This window comes from Apodemus sylvaticus, chromosome 4 (genome assembly GCF_947179515.1).
Source record: "Apodemus sylvaticus chromosome 4, mApoSyl1.1, whole genome shotgun sequence".
NCBI classification, from domain to species: Eukaryota; Metazoa; Chordata; class Mammalia; order Rodentia; family Muridae; genus Apodemus; species Apodemus sylvaticus.
Genome location: NC_067475.1, coordinates 140,751,981 through 140,774,060, shown reverse-complemented (window position 1 = coordinate 140,774,060; position 22,080 = coordinate 140,751,981). Strand labels below are relative to the sequence as shown.

The 22,080-nt window shown below is 39.6% G+C and overlaps 1 pseudogene; it reads right to left on the bottom strand.

The window, feature by feature from the left end:
• Positions 1-5,213: 5,213 nt before the first annotated feature.
• On the bottom strand, positions 5,214-6,941 carry LOC127683452 (transcription factor GATA-6-like; annotated as a pseudogene).
• Positions 6,942-22,080: the final 15,139 nt, after the last annotated feature.

Here is a 22,080-nt window from a genome sequence, read left to right as displayed (position 1 = left end):
CACAAATGCCAGCCAAGACTACTATACCCAGCAAAACTCTCAATCACCATAGATGGAGAAACCAAGATATTCCATGACAAAACCAAATGTATACAATATCTTTCCACAAATCCAGCCCTATAAAGGATAATAGGGGGGAAACTCCAATACAAGGAGGGAAACTATACCCTGGAAAAGGCAAGACAGTAATCTTCTTTCATCAAATCCAAAAGAAGATAACCACTCAAATATAAAATTAACATCAAAAATGATAGGAAGCAATAACCACTATTCCTTAAAATCTCTTAACATCAATGGACTCAATTCCCCAATAAAAAGACATAGACTAACAGACTGGATATGTAAACAGGACCCTACATTTTGCTGCATACAGGAAACACATCTCTGGCTCAAAGACAAAAACTACCTTAGAGTAAAAGGCTGGAAGATAATTCTAATAGTCTCAGGAAACAAGCCAGAGTTGACATTCTAATATCAGATGAAATTGACTTTCAACCTAAAGTCATCAAAAGAGACATGGAAGGACACTTCTTACTGGTCAAAGGAAAAATCCACCAAGAAGAACTCTCAATCCTGAACATCTATGCTCCAAATGCAAGGGCACCCTCATTCATAAAAGAAATTTAGTAAGGCTCAAAGCACATATTGCACCTAACACAATAATTGTGGGTGATTTCAACAACCCACTCTCCTCAATGGACCTACCAGGAAAACAGAAACTAAACAGGGACACAGTGAACCTAATTGAAGCTTTGGACCAATTCGATTTAACAGATATACATAGAACATTTCACCCTAAAGCAAAAGAATATACCTTTTTTCTCAGCACCTCATGGTACCTTCTCCAAAATTGATCATGTAATTGGTCACAAGAGAGACCTCAACAAATATAAGAAGATCGAACTAATCCCATGCGTCCTATCAGATCACTATGGAGTAAAAGTGGTCTTCAATAGCAACAAAAACAACAAAGTCCACATACACATGGAAACTGAACAATACTCTACTTAATGATACCTTGGTCAAGGAAGAAATAAAGAAAGAAATCAAAGACTGTTTAGAATTTAATGAAAATGAAGGTACAACATACCCAAATCTATGGGACAAAAGAAATGAAAGCAATGCTAAGAGGGAAACTCATAGCCCTGAGTGCCTCCAAAAAAACTAGAGAGAGCATACACTAGCAGCTTAACGGCACAACTGAAAGTCCTGGAACAAAAAGAAGCTAATTCGCCCAGGAGGAGAAGAAGACAGGAAATCATCAAACTCAGGGCTGAAATCAATCAAGTAGAAACAAAGAGAACCATACAAAGAATCAACAAAACCAGGAGCTGGTTCTTTGAGAAAATCAACAAGATAGATAAACCCTTAGCCAGACTAACCAAAGGGCACAGAGACAGTATCCAAATTAACAAAATTAGAAATGAAAAGGGAGATATAACCAACAGACACTGAGGAAATTCAAAAAATTATCAGATCCTACTACAAAAGCCTGTACTCAACACAACTGGAAAATCTGGAGGAAATGGATATTTTCATAGACAGATATCAGATACCAAAATTAAATGAGGATCAAATAGATCATCTAAACAGTCCCATAACCCTTAAAGAAATAGAAGGGGGACATAGAAAGCCTTCCAACCAAAAAAAAAAAAAAAAACAAAAAACAAAAAACAAAAAACAAAAAACAAGACTATATGGTTTTAGTGCAGAATTCTATCAGACCTTCAAAGAAGACTTAACACCAATACTCTTCAAACTATTCCACAAAATAGAAACAGAAGGAACACTACCCAACTTGTTCTATGAAGTCATAATTACACTGATACCAAAACCACACAAAGATCCAACAAAGAAAGAGAACTTCAGGCCAATTTCCCTTATGAATATCGATGCAAAAATACTCAATAAAATTCTTGCCCACTGAATCCAAGAACACATCAAAACGATCATCCACCATGATCAAGTAGGCTTCACCCCAGGGATGCAGGGATGGTTCAATATATGGAAATCCATCAATGCTATCCACTACATAAACAAACTCAAAGGAAAAAAACACATGATCATTTCATTAGATGCTGAAAAAACATTTGACAAAATTCAGCATCCTTTCTTGCTAAAAGTCTTGGAAAGAACAGGAATCCAAGGCCCATACCTAAACATAGTAAAAGCAGTATGCAGCAAACCGGTAGCCAACATCAAATTAAATGGAGAGAAACTTGAAGCAATCCCACTAAAATTAGGGACTAGACAAGGCTCCCCCTCTCTCCATATCTTTTCAATATAGTTTTTGAAGTCTTAACTAGAGCAATTAGACAACATAAGGAGGTCAAAGGGATACAAATTGGAAAGGAAGAAGTCAAAATATCACTATTGTCAGATGATATGATAGTATACTTAAGTGACCCAAAAAACTCCACCAGAGAACTCCTACAGCTGATAAACAACTTCAGCAAAGTGGCTGGTTACAAAATCAACTCAAGCAAATCGGTAGCCTTCCTATACTCAAAGGATAAGCAGACTGAGAAAGAAATTAGGGAAATGACACCCTTCAAAATAGCCACAAACAGCATAAAGTATCTTGGGGTGACTCTAACCAAACAAGTGAAAAACTTCAGATCTCTGAAGAAGGAAATCGAAGAAGACCTCAGAAAATGGAAAAACCTTCCATACTTGTGGATTGACAGGATTAATATAGTTAAAATGGCCATCTTGCCAAAAGCAATCTACAGATTCAAAGCAATACCCACCAAAATCCCAACTCAGTTCTTCATAGAGTTAGAAAGAACAATTCTAAAATTCATCTGGAATAACATAAAACCCAGGATAGCTAAAACTATTCTCAATTGTAAAAGAACTTCTGGGGGGAACCAGTATCCCAAACCTCAAACATTACTACAGAGCACTAGTGATAAAAACTGCATGGTCTTGGTACAGTGACAGGCAAGTGGATCAATGGAATAGGATTGATGACCCAGAAATGAACCCACACACCTATGGTCACTTGACATCACTTGAAATGTAAATAAAGAATATATCAAAGAAAAAAAAGAAATGTTCACCATCATTAATCATTAGGGAAATGCAAATCAAAACAACCCTGAGATTTCACCTCACACCAGTCAGAATGGCTAAGGTTAAAAACTCAGGAGACAGCAGGTGTTGGCGAGGATGTGGAGAAAGAGCAAAACTCCTCCACTGCTGGTGGGATTGCAAGATGGTGCAACCACTCTTGAAATCAGTCTGGCGGTTCCTCAGAAAAGTGGGCATGGCACTTCCGGAGGACCCTGCTATACCACTCCTGGGCATATACCCAGAGGATTCCCTAGCATGCAATAAGGACACATGCTCGACTATGTTCATAGTAGCCTTATTTATAATAGCCAGAAGCTGGAAAGAACCCAGGTATCCCTCAGTGGAGGAATTGATACAGAAAATGTGGTATATTTATACAATGGAATACTACTAAGCAATTAAAAACAACGAATTCATGAAATTCTTAGGCAAATGGCTGGAACTGAAAAATATCATCCTAAGTGAGGTAACCCAATCACAAAAGAATACACATGGAATGCAATCACTGATAAGGTAAATTTATACAATGGAATACTACTAAGCAATTAAAAACAACGAATTCATGAAATTCTTAGGCAAATGGTTGGAACTGAAAAATATCATCCTAAGTGAGGTAACCCAATCACAAAAGAACACACATGGAATGCAATCACTGATAAGGTAAATTTATACAATGGAATACTACTAAGCAATTAAAAACAACGAATTCATGAAATTCTTAGGCAAATGGTTGAAACTGAAAAATATCATCCTAAGTGAGGTAACCCAATCACAAAAGAATACACATGGAATGCAATCACTGATAAGTGCATATTAATTAGCCCAGATGCTCTGAATTCTCAAGACACAGTTAGCATATCAAATAATACCCAAGAAGAGTCAAAGAGAGGGCCCTGGTTCTGAAAAGAGTTGATCCAGCATTGTAGGGGAGTAGCAGGACAGGGAAATGGGAGGGGGGTGATTGGGAAATCGACAGAGGGAAGAGGGGTTTTGAGACTGATGGGGATGGGGGAACCGAGAAAGGGGAAAGTATTCGGAATGTAAACAAAGAATATAGAAAAAGAAAAGAAAAAATAATGTAGGCCAACCTGTGGTTTGTCATGTGGTACAAACTTCAAGAGTGTTTACAGATGCTTGGAATATTTACAAATGCTATTCTTTAGGTAGTAAAGGTTTGTTGAAATTTCCAGCATTTGACTTAATAAAAGAAAGGAGTCTGTGTTGGTATTCTTGTATAAAAATTCATAAATGAGAAAAGGAAATTTCCTGAGAGAAGATTTGTTCTTGAAATCTTTTCTTTATGAATAATCGGGAAAACAAGTGGACTGTGGATGTAAGAAGCACATATGTAAAGTTAACATTTTTATAAATTATTTTAAGTACCATTAAAATGTTTACATTCGTTATAAAAATGCTGTTAAATCTTATGGAAATGATTTAGCACTGATTGCTGCAACACAAATTGCACTTAAAAAATATTGTGTACATAGAAGAAAAATACCTTGTTTTCTACCCTGTTTACAAATTCCAAGTGACCTCAGATCAGCCACCTTACAGTGAAAGTTGAGATAAGTCAGTCAGCGTCAAGCTTGCAAACTAACATTCTTGTCAAGGCCCCAGGAATGCACTCAGCCTCCAGGATGGACCAAATGGCTTCCAATGCTCCTCTCCATGAATGCTTGTGAAATGTGCAAGTAGATCAGGGATGAAAGAATTCTGAGATAACCAAGGCTGATCACAAGAAGCACATGATTTGGAGCAATACACAAACATTTTTTTTTAAATCTCTGAATCTTCCTTAGTAGACAAGGCCCCAGTCATTGTCACAGTTTCTCCCACTGGTGTGGGGCAGAACCAGAGTCATGCTGGCTGGATGCAGCAGGCCACATGCCCTCTGTGCTGGCCACATGCCCTCTGTGCTGGCCACATGCCCTCTGTGCTGGCCCTTCCTGCAAAAGCCCATCTCTTATTTCAGTAAGCTTCTTGGGAAATATATATCTCTTTCAAAACAAAGTCACAGAAATCATGCATCGAAGGAATGTTATGTCTGCATTTTTGCTGCCATCTGGACTGATGGACAAAATCAGACACACACGGTATGAGGCCTTCAGAGCTCCTTGCCTCTTGGTAGCTCCAGCTCAGGCCAGGACCAGAGCACACCAAGAATCCTGTTGCACAGAGGATGTGACTCCAGCAGGAGAGGACAGACCGGTGCCTATGTAGAGGCTGTCTTGACCTGAATACTTGAGGTCACCGTCTTCAGGGTTGGTACTTTCTCCCACTGCAGAAATCACTGCTGCACCCTTGAGGTGAGGTGGTCTCTTATGTGGAAGAAAGTATTTTTGGTACAGTCATCTGAATTAGAAGAAGAGGATGTAGGAGTCATAGGGACAGAGCCACTGCTATAACTAGAGCAAGCTTTTCATTTATTTATATTTTTACGTTTTTGTTTCCTGGGTTTTCATAGCAAGTGGTTGGTGCCCTCCCCTTCCCCCCCCCCCCACGCCCATGCAGTTTCCTATAGAGCCCTAGAGCATTGCACACTGTGGCTCACTCAGCGTTTCTATGCCATAAGGTTGTGATGTGACAGTTAGTACAGGACAGTCCAAACCTCAGTGATGAAGGCATGAGCTTCTGTGGCTTGAAGAGACCTGCTGAGACCTTCCAGCATGCTGTAGAGACTGCATGCTTTGCATAGGTAGTGACCTGTGCTGTCTAGTCTCCATGGCGGCCACTGGATGGAGCCACCGTTCATGCACTCGCGGCTCTCTGACAGGCCCTCCAACAGATCTGTGCTGGGACCTGGTGCTACCAGGAATGGAGCTCCTGTGCAGCTCTGCAAGGTGTGGAGCACTGGCATTTCAAAGGGCCCTGCTGGCCAGGCAGGAGTCAGCAGGGCGCCCATGTAGGGCCAATAAGTGGGGAGATGATGATGGTGGTGGTGGTACGTTCCGTTCAGTGGCTGTGCTGCAGACAGAGAGCTGTACTGTTGCACCAAGCCACCCATGGCCACCAGCCTGCTACCACTGCCACTCAAGCTGCTCGCGCCTCCCGCAGCCACCTAGCCCCACCCCCCATCCCCCTACCCCGGAGTCCTGCGCTACTCCGTTGGCCTTGGGTGCGCTGGGCTGGGCAAGAAGGGGAAGCGTGAGAGGCGTGGGCCATGACCAATCCTGCACCTCCAGGTCTGGCTGTGCCATGCACGCCATACAGGGGCTGTGGGCAAAAGCCTGGGGCCAGCCCCGCTGGGCGCCCACTCTGCCCGTGAGATTGCAAGGCCCGCTGCCCGCCCCCTGCAGGTAAAGCAGGCCAGGCAGCATGGAGCGCATGCGCATTGAGGGCATGTAGACCAGGGAGCTGGCAGCTATGGCTGGAGTGCACGAAGTTGCAGGGCGCGCCATAGTAATCAGCGGACCCCTGGCTGGACAGGGCGGCAAACATCTGGTACTTTCCTCCAGCTGCTCGGCCACGAAGGGGCTCACTTAGGCGCCCAGGCTGGACCACAGCAGCTTGCTAGTAGTCACAGCCTGATCGAGGTCAATGAAGAGCAACTGATCCTCCCAAGTCAACAGGACCCAGGGCGCCTTGGTTCCATGGGCAGCTGCAAAGGGATGCGAGGCATAGGAACTGAGCAAGAGCGAGTGGTTAGGAAATTCCGCCGCCATGCCACTGCCTCAGTGTGGAGATGTGTCATCCTGCAATTCCTGGCGCAGCAGGGACCGCAATCAACGCCCCAGGAGAAAGAGGAGGAAGAGGAAGAGATGGGGAAAGCGGTGAGGAGGGCTCTTGTGCTGGAAAGAGAAGACATCTGCAGAAGCAGCCATGAAATCCTTCAGCAGGCAGCCACCTCAGTCAGTCAAGGCCATCCACTCTCTTGCGCTGCTCCAACTGCAGTTTTTGAAAGAAAGAGAAAGAAAGGTCTTGTTGCTTCTAAGATTAGTATATGTTAAGTCAGGTGCGTGCATATGACCAATTAATCTCACTTCTGCATCTTTATTGTGTAGTGATAGTAGAAGTATAGCAGAATACCGTTGGGCTATGCGTTGCATTTCTATGGAAGTGTAAACAAGAAATTCAAGGCAAAAGTCCCTCTCAAGACTTCTCCAAAAGGAGAAGATTGAAAAATATGAGCTGTAAATTTATCATGATTAAGTTTCATCTATATTGTTTATATGCATACATATTTGTACATATGTGGATCTCAAAAACAAAAATCAAAATTCAATTTTAACTCCAAATACTTGAAAATAACTTACAGGCATTCATATTATTGGTAGTAACTTCATAATTATATCATCCACCTTAACGGATTTTGTTGTTGTTACTAATAAAGGCTGTGAAAAGTACAGAGAAGAATGGTATAAAATAACTTTGAGGCCGAGCGATGGTGGCGCACGCCTGAAATCCCAGCACTTGGGAGGCAGAGGCAGGTGGATTTCTGAGTTCGAGGACAGCCTGGTCTACAGAGTGAGTTCCAGGACAGCCAGGGCTACACAGAGAAACCCTGTCTCGGAAAAACAAAAACAAAAACAAAAACTTTGAAGCTCATGATTATAAAATTAGTTATCTAATCATTGCTTATCTACAGTCTGAAATGGCAACTCTAATATAGAATGAACATTCTGTTTTCTGCCCTTGACATAACTCTGGAACACTGTCTATCAACCATATTTATCACAAAATTTTCTATGTGGGTGCTTGTTGTTCAAACATAACTGTAATAGACTATATATGATAAAGTAAGACTGAGTAGCCATGGGTGCAGGAGCTCAGCATCCTGATTTTTCTTTCATTATAGCAGCAGACAAGCAGAGAGGGTGGCTGAAATAGAGTACAACTGCTTGCTTCCTCCCCATCTACACTTCCATCATTTCACACCCTTACTTTCATGCACAGCATGTGCACAGTATTAGGTAAATAAGGATTAATAGCAGCACCTATTTAAAAAGAAAACAAAAGAGAAAAACAAAAGAAAGTTAAAAATAAAACAAGCAAAAGATAAGTGAATACTCTTTCTATATAATGCTCCAAATAATATAAGCACTGTAAGTGTCTAGGAAGCAATCCCTTAAATAAGAAATATAGCACAAATGCCTCCTCGCTATCCAGAAACAATTGTGAACCAAGACCAAAAGAAACCACTTCATAAGCCATCTCTTTCACAGAGATTTAATGTCTTGTATCCACTGAGCATACTATTACCCTGAAAATAATTGTGTGGTATATATACGTGTCTGTGTGTGTATGTGTTTGAGTGTGTGTGTGTGTGTCTGTGTGTGTATGTGTTTGAGTGTGTGTGTGTGTATGTGTGTGTGTATGTGTTTGAGTGTGTGTGTTTGAGTGTGTGTCTGTGTGTGTGTATGTGTTTGAGTGTGTGTGTGTGTCTGTGTGTGTATGTGTTTGAGTTTGTGTGTGTATGTGTTTGAGTGTGTGTGTGTGTATGTGTTTGAGTGTGTGTGTGTATGTGTTTGAGTGTATGTGTTTGAGTGTGTGTGTATGTGTGTGTATGTGTGTGTATGTGTTTGAGTGTGTGTGTGTATGTGTGTGTATGTGTTTGAGTGTGTGTGTGTGTGTTTGAGTGTGTGTCTGTGTGTGTGTGTATGTGTTTTGCCGAAGATTCATGCATGATCCTATCACAACATGGCAGGTTACTTGAATTTTATGAACAAGAACACATTACACTAAATGATTTTACATCTTGCTATCTACAGACTAAGAATTATGCAAAAAAACTTAGAATGTTGAGGTTGTAATATAAATAAGAAAGAACCAATGTGTGCATTGGCTAAGAATGTAGTTAGTCACCTCTGGATGAAAATAAAGGTTATGAATCAGAAATCATAGATTCAAGAGAACACATTCGAACAGCACATACATGAACACACATACACGTGCACACAATCATGCACATGCACACACATACATACACACACAGAGTGTGCACAATACAAAAGTAAAGCTTCTGATATTTTGTTGAATATCTGAAAACTTCTATATATTTCAAAAACAACAAATATTATTAAAAACTACACATGAGATAGAGATATAATTCACACAGAATTTTAATTGGCATTGTTATAAAATATTGTGTTCTCAGAGCATTTCAAACATATTAAGATCTAAGTAATGATTGCAAAGATCTGTGGATTTTTTCCTGATAGTAATATTGTTTATAAAACATTTCAAGAGATAGTGTCTTTTAAACAAAATAGTTCTAAAATTAATGTTTTTAATGCACAAAAATGAAAAGAAAACTGGGGATTTTTTGTACATGGTAAAATATTTCTTGACTCATGGTGAACCAGAGATATGTAAGTAATTCTCAGGAGATAATATTAACCTTATACTAGATCAGATGTTCCTACTATGAAAAAAATAAACTTTTAAAAATTGATCAATGATACATAAAAATGTTTGTTGTAGAAAAAGGAACTATTTTATCCTAAAAGGTTAGAAATACAAACAGTGTAAATATGGAAATTACATAAAAATAAATGAAATGTGAAGCAGTGGAGTGTTGCTATCACTAACAAGGTATGAATTTCAGAACACATTACTTTTTTATTTGATATATTCTTTATTTACATTTCAAATGATTTCCCCTTTCCTGGATGCCCCCCTCCCCGAAACTCCCATAAGCCCTCTTCCCTCCCCCTGTTCCCCACTCCACCCCTTCCACTTCCCTGTCAGAACAGATTACTTAAAGCCATCAGGCATGTAATAAAATGCTGTCTTCCAGCCACGGCATAGACATTGGCTTATGAGGACAGCTCAGTTCATTGTTATCTCCTCAATAATAAGTCAACAAGTCAATATTTTATATATTTGTATTTGAAGTGGAAGAGTAGGAGAAGACATGTGCAGCTTAGGGAGAGGTTTGTGGATATCTTGGGATTCGTGCAGGTGATTTGGCAGTGGATTTGTATACTCATATGAATGTATCAAATTAATATAATTCTAAAATCATCTGTATCTACATATTTTAAAATATAAAGAGAGTCTGAGACATCTAAATTCAATCCTAAGAATAAGAAAAAGGAATATTTGGAGGAAAAGAAATACTTATAGAAACAGCAAACTATTTGTTTGCTTGTTAGACAACAACAAACAATATATAGCAAAAATATATTCCTAACTCATTCACAGGAAAAAAACAGGTTTATCTTAAGTGTAATGAGTATAATAAGTGTAGTTAAGTGTGAAAGGCCAAACTGTAAATATAAAATCAAAGCAAACCACCAAAGAATTGACAGAAATATGAAGGGTCATTGCTAAATACTTACTAGATAACATGGAAAAAGAAATGATGGAAGATATATATTTAAATTAGAAGAATATTTTTACGTTCTGAAAACAACTCAAGGACATGAGGGAAATAAACATATCATCACATAGAGAAAAGTTAAAATGTACCTGTTACCAAACTTTTGAACTACACAAAATGTTGTTAATAATTATGGCAGGGTAATATATGAAAGCATTGGAGTCGTGAGTGAAAATCAGTAAAGAATGTTTAGTTTAAAGGAATTGGATCTAAGTCACCATGGTGTTGAAAGACATGAGGGAGATTGCTCATGTACAATACTGAGCATTTGCCATAACTGTAATCCAGCAGCAGAGGCAAGAGAGCAGTGCCCTGCAGGACCATCTGCTCTTCCGCTCTTCTCTGTCCCGAGGACACATCTGGTTCTGACTAGCTGCTGAGGATTCTCCTAATTAATGTCACTGGTTAGAAATTACATTTATATTACACTTTCTCTTTAATTACTGTTTTGTATAACCTAAAAAGCATTAAAATCAAATTGTGTGGTGATCATTATACACATCTTGGTTTGTTTAGTGCAATTTCAACATGTCAGAATATTGACTCTTTGTACACTTTGTACCCATTAGCATTTATAAAAGTCAGAGAGAAGGTGATTCCCTGAGCTACATTCAATTCTGCTTTACAAGAGGAATGATCTTCAGTGCTCTGCATGCTACATAACAGTTAAATTTCTGATTTGCACTAAAGCAATTAGTGAAAATGGAACAATAATATAAGTATTAGAAAAATAATTTTTTTAAAGATTTATTCATTTTATTTGTAGGAGTACACTGTAGTTGTCATTACATACATGAGAAGAGGGCATTAGATCCCATTACACATGCCTGTGATCCACCATGTGGCTGCTATGAATTGAACTCAGGACCTCTGGAAGAGCAGTCAGTGATCTTAACCGCTGAGCCATCTCTCCAGCCCCAAATAGGCAATTATGTAATAGCTATGAGTGTAACTTAATGATAAAACTACTATGTAGTATGTGTGAAGTTATGAGTTTTATCCTAAGTACTGTAATCACATGACCACACACACACACATACACACAAATACACACACACACACAGAGAGAGAGAGAGAGAGAGAGAGAGACTCTAATGGTAAGTTAACAAAAATGATTTCTAAACAGAAGTTACATAAAAAGATATCCCAATGCCTAGAACATTCAAAGAAATATGAGGATATGATTATGAGCCATGATTATGTAGCTGGTCTTCCTAAGCAGGTGTGAAGATGTACAGAGACATACTGAAATAGCAGAGGACAAAAGTAAAGAGAAAAAATGGTACAGAACATGTGGATGTGGAGAGCAAATTAATTCTTGATAATATTTTGCTCTGTTTAAGACTTGCTTATGGTTATCTTATATACTAACCATTATTTTTGATTAAGCAGAAATATTTTAAAGTAAATGATAGTTAAACAAGACATAAGTTACTGTATAAGCAATAAGAACTCAGGGGAAAAAGCTGTTTAAGTCTAAAAGCAGTAAGGGGAAAAGGTCAAGAAACATAAAATCAGACCTAACAGAATTACACCACACTTCTCACCAGAGATTATAAAAGTCAGAAAATCCTGTCAAGATGTCCTACAGACCTTAAGAGAGCACAAATGCCAGCTCAGGCTACTATACTCAGCAAAACTCAGTTTCCAGAGGTGGATAAACCAAGATATTACACGACAAAAACAAATTTACACATTATCTTTCCACAAATCCAGGCCTAAAAAGGATAATAAACAGAAAACTCCAACACAAGGAGGAAAACTATACTTTACAATAAGCAAAAAAGCATTTTCGTTCCCTGATGGAGCAGAGGGGCAGCACCAGGTATTGAGATATCCCCGAGTTTAAGATCTCTGAGGGCACAAACTGCCAGAGATCTGCCTGCGGGCAGATCGGCAGTTCTTCTATGTGCCAGTCAGTCGTGGGTCCTGTGCCCTACAGGGTGATCAGCACTTGGAGTGGCTCCCCACTGCCATCTTCGCTCCATGACAGAGCAGATGGGGAGCACAAGGTTCAATGAGACAACCCAAGTATAACATTGCTTGGGGTAAGACACAGCAGGGCTCCAGCAGCACACAAGAGGAAGGCAGCATATCAGCAATCTGTGCCAGGGGAAACCCAGTCATCCAGTGTTGCAGAAATAGCCTTACAGGTTCACAGGAGGTTGAAGCACCAGCCAGTGACAAGACAAACTAACACCAGTGAGAACTAGACAGCAAAAGGCAAACATAGGAACGTTACTGACAGAAACCAAGGCAATATGGCAGCATCTGAACTCAATTCTCCAACAACAGCATGTCCTGGATACCCCAACACACCAGACAAACAAGAGTTGGATTTAAAATCACTGGTCATGATGCTGTTACAGGAACACATGAAGGACATAAATAAATCTCTTAAAGAAATTCAGGAGAAAATGGATCAAAAGTTAGAAGCCCTTACAAGGGAAACACAAAAATCATTTAAAGAATTTCAGGAGAATATGGGTCAAAAGATAGAAGCCGATAAGGAGGAAATGCAAAAATCACTTAAACAAATACAGGAGAACTTTGGCCAGCAGTCAAAAGTCATGAAAGAGGAAACACAAATATCTCTTAAAGAATTACAGGAAAACACAAACAAGCAAGTGAAGGAACTGAGCAAAACCATCCAGGATCTAAAAACAGAAGTAGAAACAACTAAGAAATCACAAAGGGAGACAACTTTGGAGATAGAAAACCTTGGGAAGAAATCAGGGACATAGATGCAAATATCAACAACACAATACAAGAGATGGAAGTAAGAATCTCAGATGCCAAACATAGCATAGAAACCATGGACTCAACAGTCAATGAAAATGCAAAATGCAAAAATCTTGTAACCCAAAACATCCAGGAAATCCAGGACACAATGAGAAGACCAAACCTAAGGATTATAGGCATTGATGAGCGTGAAGATTTACAACTTAAAGGGCCAGCAAAATTATGGAAGAAAACTTCCCTAACCTAAAAAGAGAGATGCCCATGAATATACAAGAAGCCTACAGAACTCCAAACAGACTGGACCAGAACAGAAATACCTCCTGTCACATAATAATCAAAACCCCAAATGTACTAAACAAAGAAAGAATATTAAAGGCAGTAAGAGATAAAGACCAAGTAACATATAAAGGAAGACCTATCAGAATCACACCAGACTTCTCACCAGAGACCATGAAAGCTAGAAGATCCTGGGCAGATCTCATGCAGACTCTAAGAGAAAACAAATGCCAGCCAAAACTACTATACCCAGCGAAACTCTAATTCACCATAGATGGAGAAGCCAAGATATTCCATGACAAAACCAAATTTACACAATATCTTTCCACAAACCCAGCCCTACAAAGGATAATAGGGGTAAAACACCAATACAAGGAGGGAAACTATAACCTGGAAAAAGCAAGATAGTAACCTTCTTTCATCAAATCCAAAAGAAGATAACCACTCAAATAAAAAATTAGCATCAAAAATGATAGGAAGCAATAATCACTACTCCTTAATATCTCTTAAAATCAATGGACTCAATTCCCCAATAAAAAGACATAGACTAACAGACTGGATACGTAAACAGGACCTATATTTTGCTGCATACAAGAAACACAACTCAGTATCAAAGACAAAAACTACCTTAGAGTAAAAGGCTGGAAGAAAATTTTACAAGCAAATGGTCTCAGGAAACAAGCTGGAGTAGCCATTCTAATATTAGATAAAATTGACTTTCAACCGAGAGTCATCAAAAGAGACATGGAAGGACACTTCTTGCTAGTCAAAGGAAAAATCCACCAAGAAGAACTCTCAATTCTGAACATCTATGCTCCAAATGCAAAGACACCCTCATTCGTAAAAGAGACTTTACTAAAGCTCAAAGCACACATTGCACCTAACACAATAATTGTGGGTGATTTCAACACTCCACTATCCTCAATGGACCGATCAGGAAAACAGAAACTAAACAGGGACACAGTGAACCTAATTGAAGCTTTGGACCAATTCGATTTAACAGATATACATAGAACATTTCACCCTAAAGCAAAAGAATATACCTTTTTTCTCAGCACCTCATGGTACCTTCTCCAAAATTGATCATGTAATTGGTCACAAGAGAGACCTCAACAAATATAATATCGAACTAATCCCATGCCTCCCATCAGATCACTATGGAGTAAAAGTGGTCTTCAATAGCAACAAAAACAACAGAAAGCCCACATACATATGGAAACTGAACAATACTCTACTCAATGATACCTTGGTCAAGGAAGAAATAAAGAAATAAAGACTTTTTAAAATTTAACGAAAATGAAGGCACAACATACCCAAATCTATGGGACACAACGAAAGAGGTGCTAAGAGGAAAACTCATAGCCCTGAGTGCCTCCAAAAAGAAACTGGAGAGAGCATACACTAGCAGCTTAAGGGCACACCTGAAAGCCCTGGGAAAAAAAGAAGCTAATTCATCCAAGAGGAGAAGAAGACAGGAAATCATCAAACTCAGGGCTGAAATCAATCAAGTGGAAACAAAGAATCAACAAAACCAGGAGCTTGTTCTTTGAAAAAAATCAACAAGATAGAGAAACCCTTAGCCAGACTAACCAAAGGGCACAGAGACAGTATCCAAATTAACAAACTTAGAAATGAAAACGGAGATATTACAACAGACACTGAGGAAATTCAAAAAATCATCAGATCCTACTATAAAAGCCTATACTCAACACAACTGGAGAATCTGGAGGAAATGGACAATTTCCTAGACAGATACCAAATACCAAAATTAAATGCACAAGTTTTTTATAAGTGATATATAGAAAGCAATGTGAAGCAAGATTTAGACACATACTAAAGCAAAAAAAAAAAAAAAAAAGAAAGAAAAAATATTTTTTCTAATATGACTGAAAATTAATTCAGGTAGTTGCAACAACATACATTACCATGCCAAGTATTAGTATTAGATTTAAACAGCTTTTTTCTTTCTTTTTTATTAGAAATTCACTTTATTTACATTTCAAATGTTATCCTCTCTCCTGGTTACCCCTATGAAAACCCCCTATCCAATTCCCTGCCCCGCTAACCAACCACCCACTCCTGATTCCCTGTCCTCGCATTCCTCTACACTGGGGCATTGAGCCTTCACAGCAGCTGGAGCCATGGGTCCATCCATGTGCACTCTTTGGTTAGTGGTTTGGTCCCTGGGAGCTCTGTGGGGACTGGTAAGTTTGTATTGTTCCTCCTATGGGGCTGCAAACCCTATCAGCAACTTGAGTCCTTTCTCTAGTTCCTCTAATAGGACCTGGCCTCAGTCTAATGCTTAGCTGAGAGCATCCACCTCTGTATTTGTCTGAAAACATCCAGTAGAAAAAAGATAGCCTTTTCAACAAATGGTGCTGGTTAAATTGGAGGTCAGCATGCAGAAGAATGTGAATTGATCCATTCTTCTCTCCTTGTACTAAGCTCAACTCCAAGTGGATCAAGGACCTCCACATAAAACCTGACACACTGAAACTAATAGAAAAGAAACTGGGGAAGACCCTTGAGGACATGGGCACAAGGGAAAAGTTACTGAACAGAACACCAATAGCTTATGCTCTAAGATCAAGAACTGACAAATGGGACCTCATAAAATTACAAAGTTTCTGTAAGGCAAAGGACATTGTCAAAAGGACAAAACAGTAACCAACAAATTGGGAAAGGTTCTTCACCAACCCTACATCTGACAGAGGGATAATATCCAATATATACAAAGAACTCAAGAAGTTAGACCCCAGAGTACCAAATAACCCTATTAAAAAATGGGGTACAGAGCTAAACAAAGAATTTTTACCTGAAGAACATCGGATGGCTGAGAAGCACCTTAAGAAATGTTCAACAGCATTAGTCATTAGGGAAATGTAAATAAAAAAAAAACTGAGATTTCACCTCACACCAGTCAGAATGGCTAAGGTTAAAAACTCAGGAGACAGCAGGTGTTGGTGAGGATGTGGAGAAAGAGGAACACTCTTCCACTGCTGGTGGGATTGCAAGATGGTACAACCACTTTGGAAATCAGTCTGGCGGTTCCTCAGAAAACTGGACATGACAGTTCCGGAGGACCCTGCTATATCACACCTGGGCATATACCCAGAGAATTCCCCAGCATGCAATAAGGACACATGCTCCATTATGCTCATAGCAGCCTTATTTATAATAGCCAGAAGCTGGAAAGAACCGAGATGTCCCTCAATGGAGGAATGTGTAAAGAAAATGTGGTATATTTATACAATGGAATACTACTCAGCAATTAAAAACAATGATTTCATGAAATTTTTAGCCATGGTTCCACTCTGTAAAATGACAACGATTCACAGGTTTAGTCTACATTTTCTATCATTTCAACTGATTATATGGTTACAGTCATTGATGACAAAAATGTCTACTCTAAAATACTTAAGGAATGGGCAGTAATTCTCATGTGTCTAACATGATAAACTTGTTCATATGCACCACAAATTTCTGGCACAGGTATACTGCTAAAATAGATGCTGGACAGTAAATAAATATTTCCAATAGAAATCTAGTAGCATATTTAAAATTGACTAAGCCTATTAGGTGACAATTTCATATAGTCCAGTAGTATAAAAAGATCAATATATAGCAAAGAACAATGTGACTATCTAATTCATTGGGAAGATCAGAGAAAGGTCTATAGATATTTTTAATTATAAGATTGAGTAATCTCAGAAACAATGATATTAAGGTAGACTGTAGAGTTATATGGAGTCATAAGGCAGCTGAAAGTATTAATAGTTGGTGAGTTCGGATCTTTGATGAAATCAGTGAAAAACATGGGAATACTATTTCTTTTCACTTTATTTCATTTTTCTTTAAATCAGAAGTCTCAGACACAAACCTTGTCCCAGAGAGCCTGATCTGAATATCCCTTTCTCCTCCACAATAAATGAGCCAGTTCTCCGAAGCTGTTCCTGGGTGTGTTCAGTGCCTGTGCCCTCAGTGCCCGCTGAGACCCTGCACAGCACCCTGTGCCGGACGACGCTCCCCTCCCTCCACTCCAGCTCAGTGCACAGTGGACCTGGCAACCCCCAGGTAAAAGCAGACATGAGATAGCAGTGCAGCTTGGTCTTTATGTGGGACTCCTAAGAATTGGAGCAGGGGCTGTCTCTGACTCTGTTGCCTGCCTTAGGGACCCTGTCCCCTAGCTGGGCTGCCACTTCTAATCTTGACAGAAGATGTGTCTAGTCTTACTGCAAGTTGATATGTCAGGGCCAATTGATATCCATGGGAAGCTCTCCGTTTTCTGAAGAGAAATGATGTAAATTGATTAATTAATTAATATTTAAAAATTAAAATAAGATAATAAATGACCTTACAGTTTCAAATAAATGATAAATAAGTAGTTGTTTACCACCAAAGAAATTCAATATAGTTTCTTATTCTCTTAATGTGGTGGTTTGAATTAAAATGAGCTCATTTGTTTGGAAATTTGGTCTCCAGATGCTGGAGTGGTCTGTGAAATAACAGGAAGAGTGTTGGACATGGTATGCTACTGGCGCAGCCCTTGAGACTTCAAAGGACTCATGCCAGTGTGCCCTCTGCCTCTTGCTTGGATCTGAGATGTGAGTTCTCAGCTGTTTCTGCCACCTTGTCTTCACTCTGCCATCTGGAAGCAGAAACCCAGAGAACTGCTTTCTCTTCTAAGTGATCATGCTTGCAGCATTATCCCAGCATCAGAAACACACTCTTCCTTTGGATAGTCCTTAAACATGTCAAGGCACTGTTTTAGGTTCTCTTCTTATATTTACTGTTATACCCAATAGTTTTAATGTCAACTTGACATAAGCTAAAGTTGTGTGGGAAAAGGGTACTTCAATCCCAACACCTCCATGGGATTGGCCTGTGGGCAAGGCAGTGGTGTAATTTTTCATTGTAGAATGATATGAGAGGACCCAGCTCACTGTGGGAACTGCCACCTCTTTCCTGGTGGTCCTGGGTACCATAAGAAATCAGTCTGAGCACACCATGAAGAGCAGGCCAGTAAGCAACACTCCCCCATGGCCTCTGCTCCAGCTCCTACAGCAGGGTCACTGTCTTGAGTTCCTTTATGATGTTGGCACATATACCTGGAATAAATACTTTATTCTCCAAGTTTCTTTTGGTTATGACATTTTATCATAACAATAGAAATTGATACCAGGCTGCAGAATAGTGTTGTGGGAGACCTGACCCTGTTATTTGAGGGGGATTGTGATAGCATTTGGACTCTGAGATAAAAAGCCACCACGTGGGGATTCATCCTATATACAGCCACCAAATGCAGTCACTATTGTGGATGCTAAGAAAGGCTTGCTGAAAGGAGAGTGACAGAGAGACAGTCGAAGCTGCATCTCATTCTGGCAACCAAACTTAGTAGTGTTAAGAGTCTCTCACATGGTACTGGTTTTGAAGGCATGAAGGCATCATGGAGAGCAGCTGAGGTTTGTCACTGTAGGAAACCAGGACAGGCCAATGGTGAAGGTGCAAACTCAGTGGCAATAAAAATCACGGTCATGGAGGGGAGTTAAGGTTAGCACCATGTGGCAGGGTCTGAGTCCCTGAGGGGGCGCCCATGAGAGGCTATTGGTGCAGTGCAGTGGAGACCCCAACAATTAGAGATGCCAGATACCATAGGAGCATCTCCAAGGGCAGCAGCCGGTGTGGTGCTGGGCTGAACCTAGGAGATAAGCTGTGTGAGCTTCAGAAAGCAGAGCCTGGGGAGCCAAGAGGTCTTGAGTGAGTCCCAGATTATGCACTGAACTCCTAAGAATGTTTTTATTTTGCTTTGATTGTGACGATACCCTGGTTCTTCCCACTTGTAAAAATCTATTTATTTTGACTTTTCAAGAGGCCGCTGCTGAAAGACTTTGAACTTGTAAAGATTCATAAGAGTTTTAGAGAGACTGTAGACATTTCAGTGAAACATGGAACTTTGAAAGGGATTTTGAATATTTTAAAAGACTGGACTTTAAAATGTTTGGAATTTTAAGGTCTGTGGGAACTTTTAAGTTACTTATCCTTTATTACTTAATATTAACATCTAGTCTTGGGGACCAATGAGAAAGGAAAGATTCTAGTTGAATAGTGATATGCCATTTTTGACAAGGGGTGTACTGAACCTGTAAATTAATACCAGTTTGATACAAGCTAAAGTCATTTTTGAAAGAGAATCTCAGTTGAGAAAAGGCCCCATTAGATTGGCCTGTGGGCAGGCCAGTGGTGCATATTTCTTGATTAATGATTAATGTGAAAGGGCCCAGATAAGAGTAGATGATGCCACCCCTGGGACGGTGGTCCTGGGTACCATTAGGAAACAGACTGAGCAAGCCATGAAGAGGAAGCCAGTAACCAGCATTACTCCATTGCCTCTGCTTCAGTTCCGGCTTCCAGGTTCCTGCCCTGACAAAGTTCTGCCCTGACTTCCCTGAGGATGGACTACAAACTGTGAGCTGAAATAAACCCTTTCCTGTCCCACTTGCTTTTGATCATAGTGTTTCACCAAGCCACAGAGGCACTAAGACAACTGTGCCTACTTGTTCCCAGATCGTTCATGCTATGTTATAGCTCTAAGCTTCATGCCATCACACGCACGCCAATGGTTCACCAGTGAGTCCATCTCCATGGCACAGATCCCACTGCCCACAGGAATTTTCCCTCACTTTTTTCCAAAGTGAACTCAGTTCTCCTTGGAACCTGCTTCTTCTGAATTTTCCATGTCAGTAGATGGCATATCGATGCCACAAAACAATGTCTTAGGCTGGAGAGATGGCACAGTGGGGAAGAGCACTGACTGCTCTTCTGGAGGTCCTGAGTTCAAAACCCAACAAACACATGGTGGCTCACAACCATCCAGAATGAGATCTGACGCCCTCTTCTGGGGTATCTGAAGACAACTACAGTGTTCTCACATATAATAAATACAGAAATCTTTAACAAGAAAAAAAAAACAGTGGCTTAAATTCTTTACAGTCTGTGCCTCGCCAACTTGACTTCCAACATTCAATTATGACCACTTTTCCATTCTTCCATTAAAACTCTCTTGAATCTGTATCTTCACAGTCACAACTTGTTCATGAAAATAAACTTTATTTTACTTACAATTAATTTCCTACTTCTAGTAGTTTTTCTCCCCTATAAAGGTATCTTACTGGGTGGTCTTTCTGAATTTAATTTTTAAAAAGGTTATCATCTCATCATCTGCATTGTTTTAGCATTTACTGCTCTTAGAACAAAGTAAAAATTAACCCCTCTCTTTATGGTACATACTATGCCATTTGCAGTGCAAGATAAAACCATGATTCTGTCATTTGGGCTCTTGTACTCCTGCTGCCTTTGGTTTAAATGCATTTTCTAAACACTCTCTGAGCTAACATTTTATTGTTGTGACCCAAATGCCTAACATAAGCATCTGAAGGGAGGAAGTACTTATTTTGGCTCACAGTTTGGCCTCGTGTGCTTGGACAACATCACGGCCTGGGAGTTCTGTCAGAAAGCATCTTCTCCCCATTATGGTAGGAAACAGAGGAAAGATACAAAGAACAAGATAACATCAGACTCACACCTTTCGTGGTCTTCTTCCCCCAGCCAGGATCCACTAAAGTTTCCAGAAATCTCACAAAATTCTGTCATCAGCCAAGGATGCAAGAGCTCAGTTTGTCTGTCTTTTGGGAGAAACTGAACATCCAAACTTTAACAGCTTCTTACTGCTAGTTTCTACTCAAACTTCAATCTCAAGTTAGATTGTCACCTCCAGAGAAGTTATAGCTATACTTTCTAATCTGTGATGTTCACAGACAAGCCACCAGCAGCATACAGCTTACAGTGCACTTGAAATGTTAACTTAAGTGAACTTAAATGTTAAACAAAAAAATACACACCAGATATAGCTTAGTAATAGTTTTATAGTTAATGTAAAAGAATATTTGAACATATTGATTACGTTAAACTAAACATATTAATGGGACTTAATTTCAGCTTTTAAAAAAACCTTTCAACCTATCTGTAGGGAACTCAAAATTACTTGCAGACCGCCTTGGATTCCCCCTGACCAACATCCAGGCTGGATGTAAAATGGGTGTAGAAAATAGGGCTGATGACCAAGAGGCACAGTAAATTTTGCAATTAGAAAATATTCTACTATATCTTGATTATGGGGGTGATTATATATCTGATTTTCTTTATCAAAACTCTAAAACCTTATTTCACATATATTCTAACATTAACCTTAGTTTAAACAAACACTTTAGTAGTCAAGATTAAATAATGGAGATGAAACAGTACACTATGTAATTCTTATTTAAGTATTAGCAGCAGTAACAACAACAACAACAACAACAATAGGGCAAAGTTAGGCAGTATAAGGAAAATCAAAGGGAACTCAGAAGCCCGGAGTCCTAATTTGGCTTTTTCATGTAGTAACAGGAGGCAGAGTTTACTTTATGGAAGCCAGGTGCTTATTGCTTCTAAACAACACAAATGAAATGTGGTCTGCATATATGCGCACGTGACTATGACACTGGATTTGCTTATAGGACAGCAATACCAAATCACTGAAAGACATGAACTGGGTTGTGGGGTGGTAAGTTATTTACCTTGATTCTTTTTCCAAGGCGAGATAGGGAGCTATGATGAAACTGTGAAGG